We start from the raw sequence: 18,384 nt of genomic DNA, 5'->3' as shown, positions 1-18,384 counted from the left end.
TATGCGATTTCACACACACACTGCATGTTTAAGATGTGATACACATTCAGATCAAATGACTTAACCTGACAGACAAAAGGAGAAGAAATTGACCTCTCTGTCACTGGATTGACTGGATGTCTCCCAGAAACGAAAGCTGTGAGAGTCTTTCCCAGCCATGGGTGTGTGGGACAGACACATCCCTCTAAACCTTTTTAAAGAGCTGCTTTGCCACTTTTTTCCTTGTTTGGTTTAACAGCCTCTCATTTTGGTCATATATTTTAGGCAGAGTTTACTGAGCCTTAACCAAGTGCCCAGTGAGTCCACAATGATATTTTCTGTGCCCTGTCACTTTCCTGTGTGTGTGTGTGTGTGTGTGTGTGTGTGTGTGTGTGTGTGTGTGTGTGTGTGTGTGTGTGTGTGTGTGTGTGTGTGTGTGTGTGTGTGTGTCTGGGACCTCTGCTGACCATGACTGGCCTATAATTTAAACCCTCACAGCTTCATTGTATTATAGTGTGTTATACGTTCTCTTGTGTTTCACTCTCCCATGAAAAACACAGTAAGTTCATGTGTTTATGTGGGAGAATGTGATTTGTAAAGCAGTTACAATGACCGTTAAACATTCAGATCAATGTTCACGAGTCCTTCTAAAGTGTCATTTATGGAAACCCGTTTCTGCCTTTGATTAAAAAAAGGCTAAAGTAATTGCAACTTAATATTTTGCTGTAGCAACTTTTTTTGCAGTTGTGACTATTTCTCAATTTTGTTTTTATTTATTTTGCAATTATGACTTTATATTTTGCAATTGCAACTTTGTTTGCAGTTGCAACTGTTTCTCATAATTGAAATTATATTTTGCAACATCATAGTGAACAGTGTTTCAGCTGAAAGAAATGTATTATTCATCAGCTTTAATATATACCAATATATACGTTATATTCTCCATTTGCGACTGTTACGTAACTAAAATTGTATTTTGCAATTGTGACTTTTTCCTCATAATTACAACTATATTTTGCAATTTCAATTTTATTTCTTGTAATTGCAACAGTATTATTGTAATGTTGAAAACTTTAAATCTCACAATATGACTTTTCTTATTTTAAACTTTTTGCAATAACTATTTTTTTCTAACTCTGAGGAGGAAATTGGCCTTCATGGTCATTTGTTATATGAATTTATAGCGCAGCTTGGTCCTTCCGTAATCGGAGCAATGACTGATGTCTAAAAAGAGAAAAAGTCTTCCTGAATTCCCTGCAAGACAGTGTTGAATGTCAGTTTATCATTATTTGAAACAATTTTGAGCCCCTGACTGTAACTACAGTATATGACAGTGTTTCTCAGCTGGTGTGGGTCACAAGTGTGTTTTGAGTGGGTTGTGGTGTGTGCAGTCAAAGTTACAACAGCAAACACACAGTAATTCTATGTGAAAGATATTGACACTTCTGTCAGATGCAGTTTAAGTAGAGTGCCTGAAAAAAACGTGCTGTCCTGGTTCATTATGAGATGTTGACAGGCTATGTATATGTCACTGCTTAATGTTATTTTCGTAACTTGTAACTCTGCAGGCAGGTAGCCCTAGGTCCCAGTGTGCATCCATCCTAAATAGTATGTGAGATTAAAATAAGTGTGCCCCAAAAGTTGAAAAGAGTATGCCTGGCCTACTGTTTCCAGAAGAGGTTAGAAGTGTGGATCTGTGAACAGTCTAATGGCTAATATGGCCCACAACCCATTGCAGAACTACCTGCTCAGAACTACAAGCATGAATAAAGAGTGTTAAAGACCAATAATGAGTCGAATAATGAGAACCCGGAAGCGCTGCACTGTGTTTACAATGTGTGCAGAGACTGACACGGAAGAGAAGAGATTGTTGAATAAAGTCATTATTTTTGTTGTTTTTTGCAAAACGATCTTGTGCTTAATACTTATGTCAGTGCGCGACGAAACACCGCCTCTACAGCGCGTCCAGCAGCGTAGCACCAAATTTTGGGCCTTGGGTACAAACCATCTTGCTGGGCGCCAGTACCATATATGTGTATGTATAGAAAACTGACTTCTAAACCTAGTTCTGGTCAACAACAGAGTCAGGTGTCTAACAGAGCATACCTTTAGCACGCTGGACTCAGACACGTATGGGCCAGGGCTCGCAAAGCCCGGCAGGCCGATGAATCTCATTATATTCCGTTCTTGATCTGTGCTGTTGTCTCTCTTGAGCCTCGACTTTTGATGGGTGGCGCGCGTGCATGTGTGTGTGCGCCAGGTTCGCGCTTAGGCTGCACAATTCCGATTTGGTGACTTTTTTTGATGACCCGCTTACATAATTTTTTTAAAAGCGACCAGTATCCGATATTTGCATTTACACTGTACACTGGGAAAACAGCCCAAGACGTTCTTAACCAGTGAAAGGAAGTAAAACAGCGCGATATGCAGTGGACGCAGACAAAATGATTGCACAATGTTTTGCTGTCTGCACTGTTCCACACATCTTTAAAGGTCGGCAAAACATTTCTCTCGTAAGGCAGAGAAAAGGAGGAGAGCCCTTGACGGGGTTGCCAGGTTTTCACAACAAAACCCGCTCAATTGCAACTCAAAACTGTGTTAAAGTAGCCCAATTCCTCATGAAAACCGCAGACTTGGCAACACTGGATCGCAGTTTGTGTCCACCTGAGTTGACGTCATTCGCCTCCGTCCTTTTTTCAATGACATACGACTCTCATTTACTGGGGAATATCCGATTTGACCACTTACATGGCAAACGCAAATGCACGCATCCGAATCATATCGGATTTATTACCACATATGAGTGAGGCCCAGGGGCGTAACTATAGACAGTGCAGGCAGTGCAGCCGCACTGGGGCCCGTGCGGCAGGGGGGCCCGCAGCGCACACGGGCCCATGCCCACATTGCAAACGTGCCCCTGGCGACAAAGTGACTCCGCAGAATATTGTGACACTCACATTTCAAATGAAAAGCACTGGTTTCAGATTTCACACGGCTGTCACGCTCTACCGTCACGCTTAGGATAGGCTACTGCATGTGAGCGGAGCACAGTTGCGTGACGCTCTGCTAGATATTCCGCTCTATCCCAGTGAGCTCCACAAGTCACTATAAAATGTGAATTATTTGATTTAAATCTAGCGATTTCAAGCTTTCTTTAGACGTATGTTTCATGTTTATGTCATGTATTCACCGAGTTTCAGATTCTCGCAGATAGAAAGCGTACATTTTTTATTTATTTTACTAAAGCACAAAGTTTTGTTGTTATGTGAGTGTACACAAATAAAAGTAGACAATTAATAGTTTATAATTATGTCTCACATTTATCTGTATGGCCAAAAATTACGGAGTATTGCAAGTTATAGGCTATCCCCCGTCATGACTTGTGAGGGGGAAAAAACAGCCGGTGCGTTCTTCAGCCAGAGGGTTAAAGAAACCGTAGCCTATTTAGTTTCATATTTATATTTAAATAATAGCCCATAATATAATTTAATATTATTATTATTATTATTATTATTATTATTATTATTATTATTATTATTAATTATTTTAATTAGGGATGCATCAAATATTCGGCGGAAAATGGACCATGTGCATTCTCGGTGCATTCTTGGCCGAAAGACTTTCATCACCGAAACAAATGTGATGACGCAAACAGAAACCGCGACCTGCGTGCTGGTCTAAAGATGTGGTTCATCTCACATCTGATGAGGCATCTATGGGTTGTAACTTGAAAATAATACTTTGTTTATGTTTCTCTTGATGAATACACGCACTGGCTCCTCAGTGATACACTAACACCAGCGATTATAAAAGAAAAACGTGGGCAAAACGGTCTCTCTTTAAACTTTGTTCAATGCATGCGATTGCTGCCTTAGGTTCGAATATGGACAGTCATTGTAGTGCCAGAAGACTCGAATGAGAACATCTGTCTCTGTGCACTCATCCGGAAGCGCGCAGTCTCACAGCGCGCAAACATTGAGTTCTCTTTCAAGTCTTGCGTTTGAACGGACAAACTCACACAAAAAGTAGCCTATGTCAACATGTCCATCTTGATGAGTCTCTAGTAATATTGTTATCTACTTTTTTGGCCTTCAGAACATCTTAAACTGCACATATGTAGATCCTAGAAATCTAAATTTTCTCGGGGGAGCCCCCAACCCCCCTAAATAACTCACATTTGGAATCTTAGTGATTATAAAAGAGTGTATTTTTTACAATTAAGGGATGTAGGCCCTACGGTGACACAGAATGAGCCATTAATATTTGATTTGTAAATAATAATAAACAACTGATATCCTGATATAGAAATGAAACCTAAACCTAAAGTGTTACATACTAGGTTAGGGGGGGCCTAACTGCATAGCCTGCACTGGGGCCCATCATTAGTAAGTTACGCCACTGGTGAGGCCTGAATCCGATCTGAGGATATCGGAATTCATGCGTTTTTTTTACTGCTTACACGTTCACGTCATATCCGATCTGTGCCACATGAGAGGAAAAAATCAGAATTGGGTCACTTGAACCATGCAGTGTAAATGGGGCCTTATATCGACTGATCTTGTGGGCTATGTGTAAAATAAAAATAATAGTCCAACCAATCACGGGTGGATGAGAAATAAATCATTGTGTTTGTTTGATAAAGATATTTATGAGCCCTGTGATCAAGATCATTCTGGATGGCGCTTCTCCCTCAATCTCTCCTCTCATTAATGTGAACTGACAGCGGAGCTTAAGCTCATTAAATATGCAAATCTTATCCAATCCTAGCCGGGGGCGTTTCCTTCCAAATCTCCAGTGCGTCACGCCCATCAAAACACAGCGTTTTGGAGAGAGACTCAAAATCAGAAAATAGCCTACTTATTAGTTATGATGTTTTTGGATGTAAAAACCACACATACATCAATAGCTGACCTCATACAACAGTATTTTTTTTAATAAAAAGCCAGTTTATGACACCTTTAAATTGTTTCATAGGTTGGTAACATTACACACAGCATGAAAGGTAATGTTCAAAAAAAGCATTATAGGGGCATTTTTATAAAAACTTTAGCAGTATCTCAATGTGACTAAAATAACGCTGCTGCACTCTGGACATCTGAAAATGATTATTATAGTTTCCATGGTAATGAAAATAAATTATCTTTCTAGTCCCACATCAGAACATATGGTCTCTCTCTCTCTCTCTCTCTCTCTCTCTCTCTCTCTCTCTCTCTCTCTCTCTCTCTCTCTCTCTCTCTCTCTCTCTCCATCCCTTCGTCTTTCAGAACTCTGGATTAAACACTGAAGATGGGAAACATATTAGACTAAATATGGTGACTGTGTCTAAAAAACTGTGTCTTTCACGGTGATGGAGAGCAACTAAAACATTAGTGTACCTTCCTTTCCTAAAGACACCAAACTGGAGGAAGACTTTTTTCATTTGAAGACTGTGAACGTGCACATCATTGTCTTTTCCTCCGGGTCAGCGAACGCAACCCGTCACTTACAATGCATCAGACGTGGCAACACTAAAAAAGAGTGAGTGAGTGAGAGGAGAAGTTAAGGGAAGACTGTGGTCATCACTGCACATTACAGTCCTTCCTATTCACCGCAAAACTGTGGGTTTGCGAAAGTGAGTGAGAGAGAGACAGAGAGAAAGAGAACATATTGCCTGAGTTTGGGGAGGGTGAAGAGAGCGCTGTACATTCTTTTCCATTGAAGTCACTGTTTCTGTTTTATTCTCAAGTGCTCAGGGAGGAATATGTCTGAGTCCTGCTTCAGCAGATCTGGATGTAATGGCTCTAAAAGCTGTATTAGATCTTTTCAAATAGATCGCTACGATTGTTGACTTTGACAGGGTTAGAGTAATGATTGACAGAAATATTTAGATAAAAGTATCTGTGCTGAATGCTGACATACATACCATAGAGAAACAAATGTGTTGAATACATGTGCAATAACAGAGCTACTAATCATGCGTTTAATGCACCTTAAATAAGTGTAGTTTTCTCTTTCATTATTGGCCAATCAGTCTCCTTCTCTTATTTCCGTCTTTCTGTGCGACATGAGCTCTAATCTCTTCAGGACAGGGACTGTTCATTGACTCTAGTGGGACATGATTTATCAAGTTTATTGTTTGGAACAGATCAACTTTTCATTGTAATCCATACCCAACAAACTGTTTAAACTAGTACTAGTAAATCTCCTACACACAAATATTTATATGGAACTCATGGATATATTGCCATGAACATAAAATATTGTTTCTATATACGTAATCATTTACTTAAAATCAATAGCTTTATTTTTATACATTGTTTTTATTATAGTTCTTTCCTGCATACACAGTCTTTTGCACACTATTTTGCTTCAAATCAAAGTTTGTAAAGTTGTGATTATCCTCTGTAGAATTGTGTTGCATGTACGTTGAAAATTCCTGTCATAGAAGAGCAATAGGATGATATGTAAGAAGATATAAATAATTACTCTAAATAAATCAACTCTAACAAACACGATTAGTTCTTTCATTGCTGTGACACCATCCAATCAGATACACTTCCTAATCCATATAGACTTATTTATATCGTACCCTAGCCTGCGATCGACACGCTGCACAATATGAGAACTTCGATCTTCCCTCCTCCTCCTCCTCCTCCTCCTCCTCCTCCTCCTCCTCCTCCTCCTCCTCTTCCCTCCTCCTCCTCCTCCTCCTCCTCCTCCTCCTCCTCCTCCTCCTCTTCCCTCCTCCTCCTCCTCTTTCTCCTCCTCCTCTTTCTCCTCCTTCTCCTCTTCCTCCTCCTCCTCTTTCTCCTCCTACTCTTCCTCCTCCTCCTCTCCCTCCTCCTCCTCTTTCTCCTCCTCCTCCTCTTCCCTCTTCCCTCCTCCTCCTCTTCCCTCCTCCTCCTCCTCCTCCTCCTCCTCCTCCTCCTCTTTCTCCTCCTCCTCCTCTTTCTCCTCCTCCTCCTCCTCCTCTTCCCTCCTCCTCCTCCTCCTCTTCCTCCTCCTCCTCTTCCTCCTCCTCCTCCTCCTCCTCCTCCTCTTCCCTCCTCCTCCTCTTTCTCCTCCTCCTCCTCCTCCTCCTCCTCCTCTTTCTCCTCCTCCTCTTTCTCCTCCTCCTCTTTCTCCTCCTCCTCTTCCTCCTCATCCTCCTCCTCTTTCTCCTCCTCCTCTTTCTCCTCCTCCTCTTTCTCCTCCTCCTCTTCCCTCCTCCTCCTCCTCCTCCTCTTCCCTCCTCCTCCTCTTCCCTCCTCCTCCTCTTTCTCCTCCTCCTCTTTCTCCTCCTCCTCCTCCTCCTCCTCCTCCTCTTCCCTCCACCTCCTCTTCCCTCCTCCTCCTCTTTCTCCTCCTCCTCCTCCTCCTCCTCCTCCTCCTCTTTCTCCTCCTCCTCTTTCTCCTCCTCCTCTTTCTCCTCCTCCTCTTCCTCCTCATCCTCCTCCTCTTTCTCCTCCTCCTCTTTCTCCTCCTCCTCTTTCTCCTCCTCCTCTTCCCTCCTCCTCCTCCTCCTCCTCTTCCCTCCTCCTCCTCTTCCCTCCTCCTCCTCTTTCTCCTCCTCCTCTTTCTCCTCCTCCTCCTCCTCCTCCTCCTCCTCTTCCCTCCACCTCCTCCTCCTCCTCTTCCCTCCTCCTCCTCTTTCTCCTCCTCTTCCTCTTCCTCCTCTTCCCTCCTCCTCCTCTTTCTCCTCCTCCTCCTCTTTCTCCTCCTCCTCTTCCCTCCTCCTCCTCCTCCTCCTCTTCCTCTTCCTCCTCTTCCCTCCTCCTCCTCTTTCTCCTCCTCCTCTTTCTCCTCCTCCTCTTCCTCTTCCTCCTCTTCCCTCCTCCTCCTCTTTCTCCTCCTCCTCCTCCTCTTCCTCCTCCTCTTTCTCTTCCTCCTCCCCAGCTCCACCTGTAGAGATCTGCTGCGGGTTCTACCATACTTGCAGCAGCCTTTCCTTAGTTTGTTATTTTGACTAAGCTGAACAAATTGTATTTTAGCGTAGCAGATCTCGTCCGTCAAAATCAAGACATGATATATTTCATTCCCCATGCTAATAAATGCTGTCTGATGGTTCACTCTCATTGAGAAAGACATAATATAGTGTGCAAAATTTAACAAGCAACTGTGGCTTTTAATATTACATGTTACATATTTCTTCAAAAAATTAATCTACTGTATTAATACAAATGGTAATTTTATTTCCGTGTACTACATTAAAGCTGCACTGTGTGATATTTTCCCCCATCTAGCGGTGTAAAGGTATATGACCATCCAGTGAATATTAGTTTCTCTTCCTCTCAATTCTGATTTCATTTTAACTCCTACGGTGGTCGATTTAGTCCAAGATTAACATGGCAATCCTCCTCTACACATTCGACACGGTGCCATCGAGTGTTAAAACGTGAAAGGCGAAGCTTGAATTTACGGGTATGTCCCTCTTTGGCTAATGTACTTTCAAGATGGAGGGGCAACATGGCGACTGGCATTCGAACCCCTCACCCGTATGTATTTTCAATGGCATATTATAAACTTACCAGAATATTTTATTACTTGAAAGAAGTAAATATACATTAATGAGCACATATATTTTTGAAAGAACTAAGTGTTTTTAGCTAAGAATAAACGAAAAAAGTTACACAGTGTAGCTTTAAATTTTCCCAGTCAATTTTTACTGTAATCTGTATTTACAGTAAAAAGCTCAGTGTGATCCACAAGAGCTTTTAATTAGACAAAACTGACATTAAATAGAAACATGAAAAAAACATGAAATGTGTATATAAAATATTTCCATGCATGGTGAAAAAACATCTAAAGATTTTTTTTATTTTTTTTGGTGGCATCGCCAATTTATTGACACAATAAGTAGGTTTTGAAGCAAGAATTAAATGTTAAAAAAAAAAATTGCTTTACAGTTTTTCGTCAATCGTATTATTATATATTATATTACCACACTCTAAAAAATAATTCAGTGGCTTAGTAAATATCACAGTAACAATTAACTTTATTAACTTAACAAAATCTCTCAATATCATTTACTTGATGGTTTTAGTTAAACATACCAAAATAATTGACTAAAAATCCAACAGTTAATTTTGTCTAAAATTTATAGTTATATTTAAGTTTTTTTCACTAAAATAATTTAGTATTAAAATAACCAATTATTTATTTTAAATATACTTAATACATTTGCGAAATTTATTTCAAAATATTTGAGAATGGAGAATTAAACCGATCTGTTTCAAGAACCACAAATATTACTTAATTAAAATTAAGATTATTAATATTTAACACACACTGAAGAAATTGAGTAAATTTACTCGATTAAAACAATGCGCCCCTCCCCCACCCTCTGACGTGACGACAGCTCGACGGTTGAGTGAGTGCGGATATTTGAATTCTCCTCAGTCACCAGAGCAGTTTCTTCTTCTCAGCGTCGCAGAATTGGGGCATTTCCTCTGTGAAATTCAGGTTTGTATGTTTTTTTTAAAATCTAAATAATCATTACTGTGCTAAAAGGCATTTTATTTAATTCAAAACAACATACAGGGACGCAGTGTGAGTCACCTTAAGTTAACGTGTGGCGTTGATCTTTGAAACGCCTGCTGTGTGGCTCAAAACACACAACTTTATTCATAAAGATAATGAATATAATGAATTTGGATGATAAAATCTTATTAAAACTGGGCACTGTTTGTTTATTGTCAGGTTATGGAGTCTGGCACCTCGCAGCATCTTTCAGCTATGAATGAAACGCAGGACAGCGGTCTCAAGTTCAAAGTCCACCCGCAGACCGCTAACGTTAGTCCATCTCAGGCTCGAGAAACAGCGCTGATACGGTGGAAATGGGATAACAGACCGGTTGATTACACTTGAATTACTTTTAAATGTTTAATTTTTACTTCTAAAATGTTTGTTACATGAGTTTAAATGTTGTAAAATAACTGTTATTCTTTACATGTCAAAACAGTAATATATGCTGTAACGTTATTGCTGTACTCGTCGACAATAAAGGCCATGTCATGTATAAGTGTGTTTGTGTGGACTGTGGAGTATTTTACAAAGGTTTAGAGGAAATTAAAGTTATACTATACAAGTTAGTAATACTCATAAATAAAAACAGTTCATATTAGTCATAAATCTTGTTTTTTAAATGCTTTTTACCTATTTTTTTCTACTCAATTGAATTTGTTAATGTAACAAATGCAGTTACTCAGATCTACTTAATTTTTTTACTTACATTTACTCAGTTCTTATGGTGTCTATAATTGATTTCACTGCTTTAAAATGTACTCAATTTTTTTAGTGTAAAAATGTTTCACCAAAAAAATTGAGTAAATCATAGTATTAGTTTTTAGAGTGCATCCCAGGCCCATTGCACCAGCTTATTTGACTGTACACACGGTATGTGTGAAATACATAAACTGTGAACACATCCATCATGGATGAAGTGTATTCAATTGTGTATGGTTTGCATTTTTATGCATTTGTAAATAAACTGGTTATTTCAGACAAAAAAAAAAGAGCATTGTATCACAGATACAATTGCATACTCTTTAACCAGCTGTGACGATACATGGAGTATTACAAAAAAACTATCAAATGCATCTGAAATAATATACTGCTTTATTTGATATAATTTCCTCTCATAAAGTCTATAACAGTTTCCTGGATCAGCGCTCATGGATTAAGTGAGTCTTCTTCAATTCCAGAATAATATAGTGGCTCAAGCCGTGTGAATCTAAGTGGGCGGGACACAGCAGCTGTTGCTCTGTTATGATTGGGCAGTTCTTTATGGCAGTGTTAACCTCTGATATGTAAGTGGCTGATATGGAGAGCCTTAATGGGAGCAGCCAGAGGGACAGATGGATTTACCTGATGTGCTCAAGTGAACAGAAAAGATCCATCAGGAACAGAGACAGCGACTGGGAACCGGGATAGAGAGGAGGAAGCATAGATTATTTTAGTGGTGCTCTCTGGCAAGTTGTGTGTTTGAGGAATGGAGAGCTGCTGGCTCGCCTTTCACAGCGCATCAACACAGCAACAGGACTTGGCTGTGTTCAGGGAATTTCTCTCTTGTAAGGTTTTACTTACAAAGTTACACAAAATAACTGCCAAATCAAATCATCCTTTAAGAGTCTTTGGTTCCTGTTGGACACACCTGTCTCATTTGTTGGGAGCTTATCAGACCACCTGTTTTAGGTGAAGAAATATATTGTAGACACTTAAAATCTTTTAAATTATTTGTCACTTTATATTGTATAATGTAAGCTGTGAGTATATTCACTTTTATAGTATTTTAAAGAGATTTTTGTTTTGAAAAGAGTGCAGCATTATGGGTCCGGAAATAAAAATAGATTTTTTTTAATAACTTATAAACCGTTAAAGACAGAACTACTATGAGCTACAAGGTTGTTAATCGATGGTATACACTTTTATTTAAGCTGTCGGCCCATGTTTCACCAATATACACTACATTGCCAAAAGAAAAGTATTGGGACACCCCTCCAGGAATTCTGGTGTTCTAATCACTTCCATGGTCACAGGTGTATAAAATCAAGCACTAGGCATGCAGACACTTCTACAAATTCATTTGTGAAAGATTGGGTCGCTCTCAGGAGCTCAGTGAACTCGAGCGTGGGACCGTGATCGGATGACACCTGTGCAATAAGTCCATTCATGAAATTTCCTCTCTACTAAATATTTCACGCTTAACTGTTAGTGGGATTATAACAAAGTGGAAGCAATTGGAAACAACAGCAACGTGTTAGGCCATATAAAATTACAGAGCGGGGTCAGCGCATGCTGAGGGTCACAGTTCGCAGAAGTCGCCAACTTTCTGCAGTCAATAGCTCCAGACCTCCAAACTTCTGTGGCCTTCAGATGAGCTCAAGAACAGTGCATAGAGAGCTTCATGGAATGGGTTTCCATGGCCGAGCAGCTCCAAGCCTTACATCACAAAGTGCAATGCAAAGCGTGGGGTGCAGTGGAGTAAAACACACCGCCACTGGACTCTAGTGAAGTCGAAATGTGTTCTCTGGAGTGACCAATCACGCTTCTCTGTCTGTCAATCCAATGGATGGTTGCCAGGAGAAAAGTACTTGCCTGACTTCATTGTGTCTAGTGTAAAGTTTGGTAGAAGGGGGATTATGGTGTGGGGTTGATTTTTCAGAAGTTGGGCTTGGCCCCTTAGTTCCAGTAAAGGGAACTTTTAATTTTTCATTATACCAAGACATTTTGCACAATTTCATGCTCCCAACTTTGTGGGAACAGTTTGAAGATAGCCCCTTCCTGTTCCAACCTTTTTGTGCACCAGTACACAAAGAAAGGTCCACAGAGGCAGACAGTAGTGGAGTATTTTTACTTTCTACTGAAGTAAATTTTTAAGTTTATACTTTATCAGTGTTTTTCTTTAGAAAACTTTTATTTCACTGCATTCCAAAGCATAATATATAATGTCATACTTTTTACTGCACTACATTTCATAAATAAAAGCTGTTGTTTTCTTACCTTTAATACTAAATTACATAAAAAATGTAGTACTTTCTTACTTGTACTCAAGTAAAACTTTGTATACAGTACTACATTTTTTATGGGGATGAATTAGAGCAGAGATTGTGAGCCAGGCCTTCTCCTCCAATATTAGTGCCTGACCTGATGTATGAAAATGGTCAAAAAATCCCATAAACAAAGGGCTTCCCAGAAGAGCTGAAGCTGTTAGAGCTGCAAAGGGTGGTCTGACTCCATATTAAAACCCTACAGATTAAGAATGGGATGTCATTAAAATTCATGTGCATGTAAAGGCAGGCGTCCCAAAACTTTTGGCAATATAGTTTATGTATATACAGTCCCTGACAAAAGTCTTGTCGCTTATCTATTTTCTAGAAATACCTGATATTAACCTGACTTTTAATTAATTAATTAGTGTTAGAAATAGCTCATATGAAAAGCTAAAACCCTCCCAAATGATGTTTAATGCACTGAAATAAATAATTTTCACAGAAAAAATATTTTTCATTTAATCAAGACAGAAAGGTCAAGTTTTGGCAAGACAAACGTTTTGTCGCCTATGCAGAAATTGAACAAATTTACTGCAAATACAAAAATATGTCAGCAAATTAAGTTGTGGTGCTGTGAGATCCAAATTTAATATCTTGTATGACTTCCATGAGCTTGAAGGACTGCATCCATGCGGTTTGGCAAGGATTCATACAATTTATTGATGAAGTCATCAGGAATAGCTAAGAAAGCAGTCTTGCATGCCTCCCAGAGTTCATCAATATTCTTTGGCTTTGACTTCCATGCGTCCTCTTTCATCCTACCCCACATATGCTCAATGATGTTCATGTCTGGTGACTGGGCTGGCCAATCCTGGAGCATCTTGATCTTCTTCGCCTGAGGAACTTTGATGTGGAGATGGAAGTATGCGATGGAGCACCGTCCTGCTGCAGAATTTGGCCTCTTTTATAGTTGGGAATAAGAGGTAGCTAAGATTTCTTGGTATTTTAGACTATTGAAGTTGCCTTCCACCCTGCAGATCTCTCGCACACCCCCATACTGGATGTAACCCCAGACCATGATTTTTCCTCCACCAAACTTCACTGTTTTCTGGGTGAATCTCGGATCCATTCGGGCACCAGTAGGTCTCCTGCAATATTTGCGGCGACTGTGGTGTAATTCAACAGAAGATTCATCTGAAAAATCCACCTTCTGCCACTTTTGCTGCATCCATCCTTTTAGCAGGCTGTGGGCCTTGGCAAATGTCACACGGTTTTTCAATTGTCTTTTGTTTAGTGCTGGCTTCTGGGCACTGATTCGACCATGGAGGCCATTTCGAGACAGAATCCGACAAACTGTTCTGGTTGGCACAGGGACTTCAGGTGACCAGGTCTCGTGGAGCTCTGCTGCAGTGGAAAATGGGCTGGCCTTGGATTTTCAAGCCAACAAACGGTCCTCTTGAGCAGTTTTCTTGCGGGGTCTGCCTGTCCTGGGATTGTCAAAAACGTCTCCAGTCTCTTCAAATCTTTTTTTATCCTCTGTACTTGACGCTGAGACACATTGAAGGTGTCTGCCACATCAGCACTGGATCTGGTCTTCAGCCTCTTGATAATCAAAACTTTAGTCTCAGGGTTAATCTTAGGCATGTTGGCAGAGGTCGAGTTGCAGTTGATGTGAAGGTCTAGTGTACTAGGGTTCTTTTTATACACACTTGAGACCTAATTGATCCATTATTAGTCACAGGTGAAGCTCATATGACAAGGTGACAACACTTATGTCTTTGCAAAAATTGACTTTATTGATATGACGTTCAAAAATATGACGTTATTACAGCATAGACAACATATACTTACATGTTAACACTTTTAGCAGTGTATTATGTAACTTTAAAGGGTTTCCTGTAAAATGACACCAACATTTTGAACCTAGACCACTGTATGTGTGTATGGGAGCCTTTTCATTTGGGTAGGCCAAATCCAGGAGGAAATGGCACTAAAGTAATTTAGTGTAAATACATTACTTTTTGTAAAACCAATGACAAAGTGATGCATATCTCCAGCAAGTATAGACACTAAGCTTTCAAATGGTACCACATATGGCATCATAGCTTCTCCACAGACATTTAAAATTGAAAGTATACATGACAATGTCATTCCAGAACCTTTAAGCTAATCAACCAATCACATGGCAGTTGCTTCAATGCATTTAGGGGTGTGGTCCTGGTCAAGACAATCTCCTGAACTCCAAACTGAATGTCAGAATGGGAAAGAAAGTTGTTTTAAGGAATTTTTGAGTGTGGCATGGTTGTTGGTGCCAGATGGGCTGGTCTGAGTATTTCACAATCTGCTCAGTTACTGGGATTTTCTGACCATTTCTAGGGTTTACTAAGAATGATGTGAAAAATAAAAAACATCCAGTATGCAGCAGTCCTGCGGGTGGAAATGCCTTGTTGATGCTAGAGGTCAGAGGAGAATGGGCCGACTGATTCAAGCTGATAGAAGAGCAACTTTGACTGAAATAACCACTCGTTACAACCGAGGTATGCAGCAAAGCATTTGTGAAGCCACAACATGCACAACCTTGAGGTGGATGGGCTACAACAGCAGAAGACCCCACCCCACTCATCTCCACTACAAATAGGAAAAAGAGGCTACAATTTGCACAAGCTCACCAAAATTGGACTTCACTGTGCAACGCTGAGCAGGGACGGCCAATGCCAACGGTCTCTCCAGGATCTGGGCAGAAAAATGTTGCCTGGTTTGATGAGTCTTTTCTTGGCACACTTTAGGCCCCTTAGTGCCAATTGGGCATTATTTTATATATATATAGTGACAGTTGAAGAAGCACACAACTTTGGTGAGTTCCCCGAAGGGTGGATTTTATTAGTGAAAACAAGGTAAAAGTGCAGTCAGTGGGTGCTTGGTGCTCAGTTTCTCGATGACATGGGACAGGACGGCTCCCAACCCGGTGTCTGATGCGTCCGTCTGCAGCAGGAAGGGGCGGTTGAAGTCGGGAGCCCAGAGCACGGGCTCTGCCGTGAGGGCTGTCTTGATCTGCTGGAACGCCGTCTCCATTTCAGTGCACCAAGCCACCTTCTCCATGTCTGTCAGGGGATAGGCTAAGGAGGAGAAGTTAGGAAGGAAGCACCGGTAGTAACCCGCCAACCCCAAAAGGCCCGTACCTGAGTCTTGGCGGTGGGATGTGGCGCGGAGCGAATGGCGGTCACCTTCTTTTCCTGGGGACGGGGCAGGCCACGTCGCACCCTGTAGCCCAGGTACTTCGCTTCCGCCAGGGCCAGATGACATTTCCGGGGGTTGGTGGCCAGTCCAGCCCGGCGGAGCTCCGACAGCACCTTCCGCAGCTGATTTAGATGGTCTTCCCAGGCCTCAGAGTGGATGACGACGTTATCCAGATACGCGGCGGCAAAGGCCTGGTGCAGCCGCAGGGGGACGTCCATCAGGTGCTGGAACGTGGATGGGGCCCATGCAGGCCAGAGGGAAGGACCCGGTACTGCCAGTGGCCACTTGGGGTGGAGAAGGTGGTCTTCGGCTTGGCGGAAGAGATCTCGGAAGTCATTGCAGAAGCAGAAGGTGCCGTCAGGCTTGGGAACTATGACGATGGGGCTGTACCATGGGGTTTGGAATGATTCGATGACCCCCAACTTCAAAATCTCCTGCACCTCTTCCTCGATGGCGTGTCGCCAAGGCTCTGGAACCCGGTAGGGCCGCTGCCATATGGAGACTGGCACGGGCAGCTCTTTGACGATTCCCACTTCCACCGGCCATGCTCAGGGCGCGGCTGTGATGGTGACACGCCTGGCGGGTAATTCTTTGGTGTCACCATGTACACAAGTGACAGGCAACTTCGCCTATGTTTCAGCCTGTGTGGGAAGGACTGTGGTCTTCACAAGGCTGACCGCACTGCCGGAATCCAAGATAACGAGTTACGGGCGACTGTTGATCTTGACTTCCGCCCATTGTGCGTTCGCGGTGAGGACTGCGCAGCCCGTCAGCCAAGCTCGTCCCGGTGAGCGGGGTCCCTTGGTAGGCATGGGTTCGCCTGCCGGGCCGGGAACCGCTGATCTGCTTACTGGCCATGGGGTGGCCTCCGGGTGCGCGTTGCTCCTGGACCACCCCTCGGAACGGCGGCGCTCTCTCCCCAACCTCCTGGTAACCCCGTCTGGCCAAATATCTCCTTCTTCAAACCTCCATAGGAAGCACTTAGGCGGTCAGGGCCAAATAGGCGTGCTGTGCTTCTCCCGTCAGTAGCGGCGCCAAAATCCGTACCCACTTGTCTCTGAGCCATGCCTCCCAGATGGCAATGGCCTCGAACATTTGCAGGTAAAGTGCCACATCATCATGAATTGTCATCCGTGGCAGTAACTACGTCGCTTGGGCCCGGGGATCAGGCAGCTGAGTTCGCTAGGCAGCAGCAGTGCGGAGTGCGACGAGCTCCCGTTCGGTTTCCCTTCGCCGGGCGGCCATATGTTCCATGATTTGCTGCTGGCGGATGCTCACCTCGGTGAGGTGCTTCAACAGTTCGTCCATGTCGGGGGAGGAGTGCAACCTGGGGGAACAGAGAAGGGACGTGAGTCTCAAACCATTTCCTGAACCATTTTTGCTTTGTTTCATGCAGCACATATTATCCTGCTGAAAGAGCCACGGCCACCAAGGAATACAGTTTCCATGAAAGGATTGTATGGTCTGCAACAATGCTTAGGTAGTTGGTATGTGTCATCCACATGGATGGCAGGACCCAAGGTTTCCCTGCAGAACATTGCCCAAAGCATCACACTGCCTTCTTTCCATAGTGCATCTTGGTGCCATGTGTTCCTCAGGTAAGCAATGCACACGCATCCGGCCATACACATGATGTAAAAGAAAATGTGATTCATCAGACTAGGCCATCTTCTTCCATTGCTCTGTTGTCCAGTTCTGATGCTCACTTGCCACTGTTGGTGCTTTCGGCAGTGAACAGCATGGGCACCCTGACTGGTCTGTAGCTATGCAGCCCCATACGCAACAAACTGTGATGCACTGTGTATTCTGACACCTTTCTATCAGAACCAGAATTACTTGAGCTTGAGAACTTCTTGAGCAATTCAGTCCAATTGAGCTTCAGTGGCTTGTCTGTTTCATCGGACCACAGGCCAGCCCCCCCCATTTGCATCAATGAGCCTTTACCGCCCATGACCCTGTCTTGGTTCATCACTGTTCCTTCCTTGGAGCACTTTTGATAGATACTGACCACTGCAGACCGGGAACATCCCACAAGAGCTGCAGTTTTGGAGATGCTCTGACCCAGTCGTCTAGCCATCAAACTCGCTCAAATCCTTACGCTTGCCTATTTTTCCTGCTTCTAACACATCAACTTTGAGGACAAAATGTTCACTTGCTGCTTAATATATGCCACCCACTAACAGATGCTGTGACAGGTTTACTAACAGATTTACTTCACCTGTCAGTGGTCATAATATTATGCCTGATCATATATTGCAATAGATGTAAAATTAGTGTTTATACAGTCAGCATCTTTAAAACGGTAGTTTTATATATGTCATTTTAAATTTGAATGTAATTCTTAATGCTTCATTCAGTTCTTTCTTTCATTAACTTTTCTTTCTGTAAAGTTCTTTGATGTTTTATTCAATTTTCAAACAAGTCATTGCTTCAAATCAACGTTTGTAATGTTGTGATTATCCTCGTATCTGCCTGGTTGATTTAGTTCATGGCTTATGAAGTCTTTAACAAATATTTTTTACAAATATTTTTCACAAAAAAAATAGTTGGCACTGTTGCTCTCTATTTAAAAATTAGCTAACTTTCACAATGCAAGCCATCTATGCAGAATAAGATGCAAATGTATGTCATTTAGAAATCATATTGTCATCACATTTCACTGTTCATTCAGAAATCTGGTCCACGCTGTATGACAGTGTGAATGACTGCCATTGGGGAG

General features: G+C 42.0%; 1 protein-coding gene across 2 annotated transcripts in view; it reads left to right on the top strand.

Annotated features, from left to right (window-relative positions):
- Nucleotides 1-18,384, top strand: part of col1a1b (collagen, type I, alpha 1b) — a 94,402-nt gene that overhangs the window by 31,842 nt on the left and 44,176 nt on the right. The gene's annotated exons all lie outside the window — the stretch shown is intronic.

This window comes from Pseudorasbora parva, chromosome 21 (assembly GCF_024679245.1).
Source record: "Pseudorasbora parva isolate DD20220531a chromosome 21, ASM2467924v1, whole genome shotgun sequence".
In the NCBI taxonomy this organism is placed as follows: domain Eukaryota; kingdom Metazoa; phylum Chordata; class Actinopteri; order Cypriniformes; family Gobionidae; genus Pseudorasbora; species Pseudorasbora parva.
This window is presented reverse-complemented; position numbering and strand designations above follow the sequence as displayed.